Here is a 13,593-nt window from a genome sequence, read left to right as displayed (position 1 = left end):
TATTGAAGAGGCTAGTGAGTCTTTAAGAACTGTAAATGTAGTTATGGCTGCCTTCACTACTGCTCACGCTAGACTAAAGTTGTATGAACACCTTGATGCCTTAGGAGATCAAGTACTATATTGGGATACAGATAGTATTATATATTACTACCGCGAAGGGTTGTATAGGGTGTCTACAGGAGATTACCTCGGTGAAATGACTGACGAATTAGTAGAGTATGGACCCGGCTCATACATTACTGAGTTTGTCTCTGGGGGGCCTAAAACTTACGCGTACCTTGTCTGGTCAACCAATCAACAAAAATTGATCCCAATATGTAAAATCAAAGGGCTTACTCTCAATATTAAAACATCAAAAATTTTGAATTTCAAGAAACTAAAAGAAATGGTTTTAGGTGAAGCTTCTAAAATCATTGAAATTGATGAGCACAGAATTAGACGAACAAAATATAGAGATATTGTAACAACAGAGGAGGTTAAACAGTTTAAAGTAACTGGTCCAAAGAGAAAGTACGAAGGAGATCATGACACTCTACCCTATGGGTACAAAAGACAGAAGCATTAACCCTTATATAGGTGGATGTCATGGTATGTTTTTAATCACTTTACCGTTAACAGTCAACGAGAACAGACATATCGCTGGTGCTCTCCTCACTTGCAATGGCTGTATTTCTCAGATTTCTGTCTAAAAAAGATATAATTGAAAACAAGAGGTTTGGTATTAAAACTTCAGAGTTTCAGTTTTTTCTTACTGATTCAATAGATGTGTTAGACTGGCCTACGGCTTTTTCAGACTATATTATAGAAACAATTACAGAAGACACACTTCCCTCGTGTTCTTCTATTGGATTGTTATTAACATATGAAGACACATCTGGTAATATACCATTTATTCCTATCACAACACTTACATCAGCATCATTCTCTAATTACTTTGACAGTATATTTGCCAAAATAAAATCAATGACAGGTGTTTTAAAAATTGAAGTGACAACCATTTCCATACCAAGCAGGTATCGTTGATACATAAAACCCTAATTCGTTTAACCTAAAGATGGGTATAATCCATCTATAAAGATAAAACATTCCTCTAACTTTTTCTCCAGACAATAGCTACCAATTAAAATGTTGAAATATATATCAAAGTAAAGTAAATTGAGACAATAAAATATATAATAATACATAAACAGATTATGGGTCCATTCCCCTGTGTGTATATGTGTGTACATTGAGGCGTTCAGATTGGAAAGAACCTGTGCTACTCCTTGTACTTGTGTGAATGTGTTTGTACATTGAGGCGTTCAGATTGGATAGAACCTGTGCTACTCCTTGTACTTGTATGAATGTGTGTATGTGTATGTATGCTCAACAGGCTGGGGGTTGGCCTAAAAAACCATAAAACCATGTTGTGTTACCCTCCATGAGTATGTTTGCCATCAGGCTTTTAGTTCAAAGACTGGGGGTTGGCCTAAAAAACCATAAAACCATGTTGTGTTACCCTCCATGTCACTAACCCTAACCCCTTTCCTTCAGGACCTTAATCTGATAACAATATGCCTTCATTCCTAATAAATCATAAACTAAAATAAACAATACACACTATAATCAGCTTTATGAATTTTAAAATAAACACAACAAGAATGAAATGTACTAAAATAAAACAGAACACCTAATAAATATCATTTTAAAGATAAACAGGTTAACATAAAAATATAGGTGGTAATAAATCTGTTATAGAATAACTACTACCATAATAGTGAGAATAGGCCTCCAGGGGAAACTCACTTAAATCAAAAACGCGCCAAGACCCGTACGGCCAAGCCTAAAGGCTTACCGTGGTGTGGAAATTTGGGTCATCTAAGCTCTTTTAAAATCAGACAGTTACATACAGTTTTAATTAAATTAAAAAGGTTGCAGCTATAGTTTGATTATATGTTTAGGTAGCATACTCCTGCTCCTTCCCTCCTCCTCCTCCTTCCTTCTTCCTCTCATCCTCTTCTTTCTCCCCCTGCTCCTCCTCCTTTTCATCCTCCTTCTCCTCTGCTCCTTCAAGTAAAGTATATTTAAATACATGTTTTGTTATTAAGTATACAACAACTGTTTTGGTTTTTCTCCTCTGATATTTATTTATCCTTATCATGGGTGTTCTATGTTGTAAATAAAGTTATTAGTTTTCATTGTTATAAAACTAATTACAATAAAAGACAAATTCATTAAAATAAGCAGTACAATTAAATTGTTCCTCTATAACCCCTAGTAGGTATATAACCTTTTTACTATAAATTTAAACAACCATATTAACTAATTCTCATCTATACTCTATTCTTTGACTATAACATTCATCTAGACAATTAGACATTGACATAGACATTGACATAGACATTGACATAGACATTGACAATATATAATCAGGACTGTAGACTGTATCCATAGAAAATAATCATTAGCACCATACAGAAATGACTATATGTATACACTATTAACCAGAAATAATACACACATCAGTATAAAAAGGATACATTAGAGGTTGTATGCTAAAAAATCTAAACATAGATCTATTATCAGTATATTAAAATCAAAAACATACATTCTAAGCTCTCCATTGTTAGGATATGACAAGATGAAGAAACATAGTAAATAGAAATACACAGATAACACTCATCAGGTAGTTACAAAAACATGTTTACAGTTACAACAAAAAAAGACATAGACAGTAAATTTAAACAGTTAACAAAACCTTGATATAATGTGGTTAGCTAAACAAAAACTATCAATACACAATGATTAGAACATGTTTTAATGCAGGTAGCAACAAGGTATACAATAAACACTTGAGGTGTTGCATAAATGTGTTTGTTGATCCATAAAAAGTAGTTGTCAATAGAAATTCACACCAGAAACCGCAATCGGTGGTGATAAAGTCAACACATATCAGTATTAGCTGTCAGATATACATCTCTATAAAAATAATGACATATTAAAACAGTACAAGTATAATACATTGCAGTACAAGTGTAATACAGTATAGTACAAGTATAATACAGTACAATACAAGTGTAATACAGTACAGTACTAGTGTAGTACAATGTAATAGGTACAATATAGTACAAGCTTAATACAACGCGGTAGATGTGTAATACTATACCGGTTTCAAGTACCAAAGATACAGGTAAGTCATTGAAATCAGTTACATTCATTACTATAAACTTGATAAACTACCCGATTTATTTCTTGTTATTCAACACATCAATAAAAATAAACACTAAATAAAACTTCATCAACACTAAGTTAACTCCAAAAAAAAAAAGACTTGTTTTAGACTGTATACATAACTAAGGTCCAAAGTTAAGGTTATATCACAGTTTAGCGGAACAAATTACACAGAAAATACCAGGTATAAACAGTTGGGTTGAACAGAATTGAACTCAAATGTGTTAGAATTGAACTCAAACATGTTAGAATTAAACTCAGTTGGGTTAGAATTAAGCTCAAATGTGTTAGAATTGAACTCAAACGTGTTAGAATTGAACTCAATTGTGTTAGAATTAAACTGAAATGGGTTATAATTGAACTCAAACATGTAAGAATTAAACTCAAACGTGTTAGAATTAAACTCAAATGTGTTAGAATTGAACTCAATTAGGTTAAAATTGAACTCAAATGTGTTAGAATTGAGCTCAATCAGGTTAAAATTAAACCCATGAACCTACAGCGCTAACCCCAACCAGCAAATTTAATGCTCAACAGTTTCAAACCCGCAAACATCTGGGATCACATTCAAACAGTTAACTACTCCCACATACTAAAACTCAGAGTGACAAATATAAAACCATTAGCAGCTGTTAGGATTCAAACCTATAACCTCAGGGTTTTATAGTCACACATTTAACTACAGAACAACAAAATTCTAAAACTGAAAATATTACTCTAACACAACAGTCAGTGATTGGTAAGAATTATACCCGCAAACCTCTAGAATCAAGAACTCACACTACTCCCACTACAACACAACACCATACAAAAAACACCCAAACCAAAAATAAAACGTTTGGTGATTGGTAAGGAATGAACCTGTGAACCTCTAGGGCCATAAGTTCATATACAAGCGGTTAACTATAATACAGCACCATACCAACAAAAGAAAACACCCCAACCGGAAATGACAAGTTTGGTGATTAGTAAGGATCGAACCCGTGAACCTCTGACTCATCCACAGCTTCATACACAACCAACCATTAAAAAGAAACATAAATTCAAACCTCCCATCATCCCAAGAGTACATAACATCTATGAAATATAAACTTTTCATCCAACATTTGGTGGCCTTTACAAAGGCCATTTTTTATACTTTATGGTAAAGTTCCACTTAAGCCCTCTTTCAGCTGTTTTTAGCACTGGATAAATGAATTAACATTTGTTTCACATTTATTATAGACTATAGCATATATATGTAATATAATATAAAATAAAATAAAATGTTTTTATTTAAAAGGATTAAACCATGAACCTCCAATACAAAAAAAACAACCCAACCCTAAGTAACTCATTTAACATATAATATTTAGTGATCTTTAATGGTAAAGTTAAGCCTTCTTTCAGCTGTTTTATATTAATTATACACTACAGCATGCCATCCTCCAATGCTACTACACATTTAGTATAATAGTCTTTTATGATCAACGGTAAAGTTCCGCTTAAGCATTATACACTATATAAAATTAAGTGTCTTTTTTTTACAAATCCTACTGGGATAGGATTAAACCCGATAACCAGAAATAACATGTTTTGTGGTTGGTTAGAGTTGAACCCGTGAACCTCTAACATAGGTTAGATTCAAACCCATAGACCTACAAATGATAGGTTAGAATTGAACCCATGAACCTCTAATAACATGTTTTCTCATTAGGTAGAGTTGAACCCATGAACCTTACCAGAAGTGATAGGTTAGGATCAAACCCATAGACCCTTGACTATATTAGGATTAAACCCGATAACCAGAAATGACATGTTTTTTTGTTAGATTAGAGTCGAACCCGTGAACCTCCAATAATATGTTAGGATTAAACCCGTGAACCTCTAGACCAGGTGACATCACGTGATCAGCTAATCAGCTGAAATAAACAGCTGTGGTTAGATTACATCCAGCGTTAGGATTGAACCCATAGACCTCCAAATGATAGGTTAAGATTGAACCCATGAACCTCTAAATAATTGGTTAAAATTAAACCTCTAAACCATATTAAAATCAAACCTCCAATACACACCCTATATATGTATAAAATATCATTTACGGCTAAAAAAACTTATACCCATAACTACTGTTGTAGCTGAATGGTAACGATCCCGACAACCAATTAAAAGAACCGAGTTCGATCCTCGGTCAAGCCAACACTTTTTATCCATAATTTAATAATTTATTTAATATAAACACCTACTGCAGCTAATCAGCTGTGGTTAGGTTACATCCGGTTGATCAGCTGAGAGTACTCTATCTACACCTAGATCATCTCAAGGTCAAATTTCTGCTAGATCGCTGCCATGACTACTCTCCATAAGAGCCTATGTTGGGGGTCAAGTGCCGCCCCTAACTACATTTTCACAAATGTAGTTTGTATTTTACAAATAATTTCAGTAGGCTATATCATTTTTTATATTTTGAAAAACTAAATTATTTTTAATCACTTCACGTTTTTTAATTTTTGTTTTCGTCAATTTTCCAGTGGCAAGAACTTGAAATATTTTGCAGTTAACATTTTTGTTGTATTCTTCGTTGTTGCAGATTCGATGTTTTATTTATTTTAAGAATCAGAATCGTTTATTGCCATAATTATACAAAATTGTACAGGGCAAACGCCCCTAAAACTAAACAAATAAAATCAGTCCCATTAAAATGAAGATAAAAACTTCAAGAGGTACATAATATTTGCATTAATTATTACAAGCTTAATATAAATTCAGAATACATTTAGAATGGTTTGAGATACTCTAAATATTTTTACGGTAGTTATAGTACTCGCAAAACAATCAAAAGGTTGCCGAAAACTGGGCCCAGCTGTGCTTAATGATCCTTTTGTCTTTAGATAGTTCTCATCGACAGATCTTAATCAAGGTCTTAGGTACTATACTACCGGTACTTATATAGGCAATTTACACTCTCCCGGCAAGCATATTCAACCTAAACATGTTCGCAAAATGCGTCACTATATACATAAATATATTAATCATAAAGACATTTTGACTACTATACTGAAATAAAATTTGGAAAATAAAAGTCTCAAAGATCTTAAATGAAAATATTCAATACTTAATCAACTGTACGATTGTATGTATTTTCAATGTCACATGTGTCACACTCTATACTGTTTTATCTCGATCGCGTAACATAAATATATTAATCATAAAGACATTTTGACTACTATACTGAAATAAAATTTGGAAAATAAAAGTCTCAAAGATCTTAAATGAAAATATTCAATACTTAATCAACTGTACGATTGTATGTATTTTCAATGTCACATGTGTTACACTCTATACTGTTTTATCTTGCTCGCAGGCAATAAATTGTGCCTGATGACTTTGAAGAAAACTTAAACAAATAAACGTTGCGAATATGGGACAACTTACTGTGTTTGGCAGACATGAGCGATGTTTTATCACAGCAATACACTTTACACTCAACAATACTGGTGTAGCACAAAGCACATGCGGCACGAACCGTGTTGGTTAAGCTCCGTTATCTAACAGCTGTTTGCGACCGCGCCAACGCGCTATGTACGGCGTGTAAGTGTGTGTGTGTGTGTGTGTGTGTGTGTGTGTGTGTGTGTGTGTGTGTACGGGCCAACAGCCAAGTGGGCGCGGACTTGATCCACCAACCTCAATATCAGCTGATTGTTTCCATAAATAATCGCTCTCTTGATTGTGTGTCACACCATGTTATCGGTTGTTCACTTGACGGAGCCTACCAAGGTTATGGCGCTGAACTCTTCGTAGTTGACATCATAAAGTTTTCCTCTGTTGTTACGGAATTAATTGTTACTATAGACGATGGATTGAGGGGGTCAATAGCTTGAATAACTACATAAGTGGAAGATTTAAGGCCGTGTATTATCTATTAGGTCACTTTGGGCCGCACGGCACAGGGTGTCGGCAGGTCAATGTGTGCCAATGGGCGTTATTGAGGGGTTTTTAATAGTAGGCAGGAATAGTAAAATCGAAAAAAAAACTATTCTAAAAAATTGTATTTTGAATCTTTAATCCAAGTACAATATTAAAATAATTCTAGTACACTGTGAAAATCGATCGTTACAATTATCGAGGTGTTATTTCAAATAAATGCTCACTCCATAGAGGCCCTTCAGTTCTGATTCTTCGATGGCTGAAGCTTAGTGGATTTCTACATATTGCTGCAACCCGGTGGCAGTAATACTGACTCATTGATGTCCGACCAGCGAATGGAACTAGGAGGCTAGACTACTAGCTAATGAACAATTCCTCTTTATTTTTAATAATAACTAGGGGTCTGCGGGGCATACGTTTACCTCTGGATCAAAAACCTTAGCCATCGGGTCTTGGTCCAAAATCTGAATGCTTTGGAAACTATTGATTTATAAAAAAATAATTTGTATACTGCAAATGACTTTGCAATCGAGCCGAAATCGTGAACATTGACCTCGGTCGCGGCATAATCGTGAACACCATCCGCGGCGAACATATTTTGCGATCGCGGAGACTCCATCGTCGTCTCCCACGACCACCGAGATATCATGCAATCTTCGTAGACCTTTTGAAGATCTTTGAATAAAAAAATCTAAAATTGAACCACCTACCATATTTGTCTGTAAAATTTATTTTTCAAGTGAAAAAACTATCTTACGAGGCCCCAACACCTTAATTCAACCCCTTTAAATCATCTGATATTTTTGAAAATCTTGGCTACTAAATAACAGCAGTGTCTAAGGAATATGTCGGCCATTGTCAAAAGAAATATTAGAAAAGCTTAAAGCAAGGAGCACAAGCCAGGGAAAGGCAGAGGAGGAATCGGGCTAAACTGACGGATGAAGAATTAGAAAAAAGGCAATATGACAGGTATAAAAGAGAAAAAGAAGATGAAGCCGATTCAAGACATGTCAGAGAGGGAGTAAAGGAAGACTCGGAAGCGTTGGAGGGAGCGGTAGAAGGAAAAATCAAAAGAAAGCTTTGCTCGCTCAAGCAACAAGTACATGTAACACCCGGTGTGCCCCAAGGTTCACTTCTAGGTATTTTCCTATTCTGCAAATTCGTCAATAACGTAGAAAGCTCCCCGTCATCCGAATTCCTCCTATTTGCCGATGATGTGAAGATCTTCAGGAAAATATCTTAAGCTTTTCATCAAGAGGAACTTCATGATGATCTCAACACCATCGAAAGGGGGTGCACAGAAAATTCAATTAAATTAAATGCAAATGAGTAAAAAATCTTACGTTTGGAAGAAATAAGTCGATGTTAATCTATGACTCACCGGTGGTATTTTGGAAATAGTGCAGCATGTTAAAGATCTTGGAGTCTATACCTTTCTAACTTGGATCCAGGTCTATAAATCACCAAGATATGCCTAAAAGGCTAACTCTCTGTACTTGGGCTAGTGGCGAGGTGTTACAGTCTATCAATGAAATTGCTGTGCTCCACCAGGTGATCTCACTCACATGCAGAAGGGTGACATCAGACTTGGTGTTCCTATTTAAAATCATAAATGAGTTGGATTGCTCAGACCTCCTAGAACTGGTAAAACTTCATGTTTTTTTTTTATTAAATAGAAAAAATCAAAAAAAGCCGTCTCAGCCGAAAATCCCATTCTATCCCGCATCCCGTTTCAATCCCGCTCAAGGTCTAAAAATCTTGTTTTCAGGATAATAATCACGTGTATGAAAACATTGTCTCTAACATGGAATACTACAAAAGCCGGCTATGGCAAACATCCTATGGATGAGGTTAAAAGAATTTTAAAACGTCGGGCACGGTACTGATATTACTTGTGCTGCAGATTTTGAAGATCAGGACAAAAATGTACTTCAAAATCTATTATCGAAATCAAAACATAAGGGGAGACAAAAATACCTGTTTTTTATGTACACCTGACCGATATTGTGATGACTGCAAGATTAGAAGTTTTTAACCTTCCAAACCGGAGAAGATTAAATATACACTTACCTAAAAGAAATGGATTCTATGAACCAATTTATAGTTCTTCATCGTCTGAAGGAGAAAAAGATAAACAGATGAAATTCATTAAGTTTGAAAAATCAAAATACAGTAAAGCCGAAGCTATAAATTCACAGAGGCAACGCCAAAATAAGAATATAGACTAACAACAGTCTGAATCGCATATTCTATAAACAGATTATAGTGATCAATCAGATTACACTTTGATGACAATTTGTAAAATGCAGTCAACCTATCCTATTGTACTTTATTGTACCGAATGGAAATAAATATATTTGATTTGATCTTTTTATTACTCTTTTAGTCTTTTTAGTAATTTTAGAATATTTTTAAACTAGCAGCTAACACCCCAGCATATAAAATAATATCTCGTTCTATATTGGATATTATACATATTATATTTTACTTCAGTAGAAAAAAATACAGAATGAGAATAAAATGTTTTGAGTCATTGGATGAGACAAGATTAGTGCAATTGTCCATATAATTACTTGAGATGGAGATCTGCATGCCGAGAACGTCTCCTGAGGGGCTGACACTAGCACAATTAATTAATCAACTAATAAGATGATAATTGGCAATACAACCAGTAATTGGTTCTCGTGTGATATTGTATTATTATTGATGTTCATAATGAATTTAAGTCCCAATTAAAATTTTACTGTATTCGCAAAACTATTAAAGTTAAAACTTAGGTTTGCAATTTTACAACTATAACAGTTTCATTTCCAAATAAAATAAATAACAAAACACCCTTTTCTTTTTATAAGAATCGAAATTAAATTAAACACAAAACATATTTTGTACATGCCATCACTTCAGGAGTTAAAACTACATATAATAGGCCACTTTACGTTTGCGCACAGTTCAGTAAATGTACATGAAAGAAGTTTTATTTTAAGATCTGTAAATCTGTAGTCACAGTTAAATTTGATTTAAGTTGTGGCTACATAAAATTTTTGTGAAAATTTCAATTGTCTATATCATATCAATTATAATCTCTTTTGTAGCCTGCATTCAGCCTGAAAAAGAACAGTATTTGATGTTTGACATGGTTTTAACTTGTCATCATGAAACTGACATTGAAGTAACCTAGGAATTTTAAGGGACTAAAAATCAGGATTTGACAGTTCAAAAATGTACTAGAGAGTTCTCAAAACATTTAATTTTAGTAAAAACATAAAGATTGTTGGATTTTTCAAGAGCAGCACTGTAGCCACATCAATGTTGACTGAGTGCCAACGCCAATTAAATCAGAGTGTAAGCCTACTGAAAGTAGAACAAGAGGCGCCTACCCGATGGAATTTAACATTCCATTATGTTGAAAAGAATCCTTGAAATAAAGGACTCTTTTATCATGACAATGTCATATATAAACATAAATGATGTACTCGTACCGTACGAACGGGGAAGGCTGCAAGATTGTATGTCTTTTCTAGAGTCGTTATTTGAGTTGACAGAAGAATTGTCAGGTGAAAACTCTTCAATGGTAATCCCTTTAGTAAGGCGTTGCCAACAGTCAATCAAAAATGTGAATCCATCAACATTAGTTAGAGCCTCTCTGGGAGTTTCTCTTGAAAGCATTATCAAAAAGGATGACACCCTTTGAGACGGAAAGATATAGCATTGTGCAAAAGGCGCCCCCCGCATTCATGTAAAAGGCACCCCCCTCCCACTACAAAAACAACCACTTATGTTTTATTCTAATAAATAAGATAAAGATATGAATTAACTGATCAAATTATGCTAAGTGAGGGATGGTAAATATCTATGGGTAAAAGATCAACATCAGCCCTAGAGATAACGACTGAGGGAATATTACTTAGAACCAAATCTAAGGTAATCCTGCTACAATTAACAATATCGTTCCAAGAGACAAAATTATAAAATGATTCAAAGTTATAATGATCTTTTGCAATACCACTACCAGGCATAAAATCATAATCGGGACCAGTTATTTCAGGTATATTAAAACCATCAATGACTAAACATTGATTGAAGGCTAAATCACCCAACAACTCGAAAATGAGAAATAATCTGTATAAACAGATGCGGTACTGTACTTTGAGGTGGTATATATGTATTGTGCTAAATGTATACAAAGTAGGAAATAGATTGTAGTACGCGCACTACAAGTGAGAAGGAGTCGATGCTGACTGGCAGCTGTGTGTCCTGCAGCCGACGGTGAACCGCCAACAATACACCACCTCCACGCGACTTGCTTGTGCTTACTGTATCTCTGTCATGCCTACAAATAATGTACCTAATCATCCAACAACTCACTGTTTTTATACCTTCTGGTAACCAAGTTTCTGTCAAGGCTATTATGTCAAAGTTTTCATTTAAGACAACATAAAAACTCATAAAAACAGGTCCTGAGTTTTGGTACGGACACCTCGGACATTCTGATAATAAATAGTTATTTCACTAATGGAGTCCACTCATTAGTTATACAGGGTGTCACAAAAAAGTGTGATGGGCTATACAGGACCTAATTCTACATGCAAAAATAAGTCAAAAATGAAGAATAAAATTTTTTGGATTTCGGCTCAGTTTAGCCGTAATCCGCCATTTTGTTTTTTTGGGGAAAATATTTATTATTTCAAAATCCCTTTGAGATATTTTTACGAAACTTGGCAAAATTGTTTACACTATAGTAAGTAACATTTGTAAAAAAAATTATTATTTTAACTTTCAAAATTTCAAAATGGCGGCCGTTTGAATTTTTTAATGCCAAATTTCATGAAAACCGGTACCTAAATCAAAATTTTGTAAGACACAAAAGTTTTAGTATTTATTATGACAAATCGAACAAAATAAAAATCAATAAAATCGGTTCATAAATAAAGAAGCTGTGTTTATTTTAGTAATTTAGACTGAAATTATTAATATTAAAATGTATTGTAATGTAATAATTTATGTAACGTATTAAGTAATTTCAGTCTAAATTACTAAAATAAACGCAGCTTCTTTATTTATGAACCGATTTTATTCATTTTTGTTTTGTTGGATTTGTGTCTCACAACATTTTGATTTAGGTACCGGTTTTCATGAAATTTGGCATTAAGAAATTCAAACGGCCGCCATTTTGAAATTTGGAAAGTTAAAATAATAATTTTTTTAATAAATGTTACTTACTATAGTGTAAACAATTTTGCCAAGTTTCGTAAAAATATATCAAAGGGATTTTGAAATAATAAATACTTTCCCCAAAAAACAAAATGGCGGATTACGGCTAAACTAAGCCGAAATCCAAAAAAAATTATTCTTCATTTTTGACTTATTTTTGCATGTAGAATTAGGTCCTGTATAGCCCATCACACTTTTTTGTGACACCCTGTTTACTATTATAATTTGTATATATGCAGTATAACAGTAATTAAAAATGCTCATAAGATAAATAGCAGCAGCTAATACAGCTACAAACAAAACAACAACAAAAACTAGGCCTACATGATTTAAAGAAAAAAAAACAATTTAATTCACTTTTGGCTAATGAATTAACAAAAACATATTTATTTATATTCATAAGACAAACATAAAGAGGGTTTAGGCCAAGGAAAACATGTAAGACTAGTCATACTTATAAACATATGGAAATTGATTTTATTAAATTATGTTTCTTTAAGAACTCACGAACAATAGAAAACGTTCGCTGACCCCTCATGGAAATAAAAAGTAAAGATCTCAAGTTCAAGTCACGTTCTCATGGGCAAAGACCTGGCTGAGAACAAGCCAGGCATAGATTGAATTTCGATCTGGAATGCATCGTAGAAGAAATTGTAACCGATGGAAACAATCGACGAGAAACAATATTGTCCCATCGATTCCAAGAAATTATGCATGCATAAAGAAATTGTTTTACTTACGGTTAACACTACGCCCTCTGGAGGCTGGACAGGGAAGAAGCCAATGAGGACGATGATCGGAGATATTCCACCGATGATTGGAGGGTAGGCGTTTCCCGAAGACATCGGGGGAAGAACCAAACATCGAAGGAGAAAAAGGAGGTCTTGGAGACGAAAAGTGTTCATCAGTCTTGGAGAGGTCTGAAGAAGTAGTACCTCAAAGAAGAAACCGTCGGGAGTCCCGGATCGAGTAGGGACAGTGACTCAAAACAGGATAGTCTGAAGCGCCTGTTAAGATCCCGACCAGACTCGAGACCACGAGGATACAACAACCCCGCGGCTATCTTCAAGACCCAAGGCCACCAGCACACTACCACGCTACCAAGGACCAAAGCGACCCGAAGAGGACGGCCCAGGACGAGCGACCGACGACGAGAGGAAGGACTACGCTTGGATCAACCCTTGTGTCCCGAGCGAGCAACCCCGGAGTCTACGCCCGCACCAAAGGAACGCCCCGGGGAACCTTTCAATCGTTGCCCAACTGCCT

The sequence above is a fragment of the Macrosteles quadrilineatus genome, unplaced genomic scaffold (assembly GCF_028750875.1).
Source record: "Macrosteles quadrilineatus isolate MER2022 unplaced genomic scaffold, UCM_ALF_1.0 Scaffold_33__1_contigs__length_1397503, whole genome shotgun sequence".
NCBI lineage: Eukaryota > Metazoa > Arthropoda > Insecta > Hemiptera > Cicadellidae > Macrosteles > Macrosteles quadrilineatus.
This window is presented reverse-complemented; position numbering follows the sequence as displayed.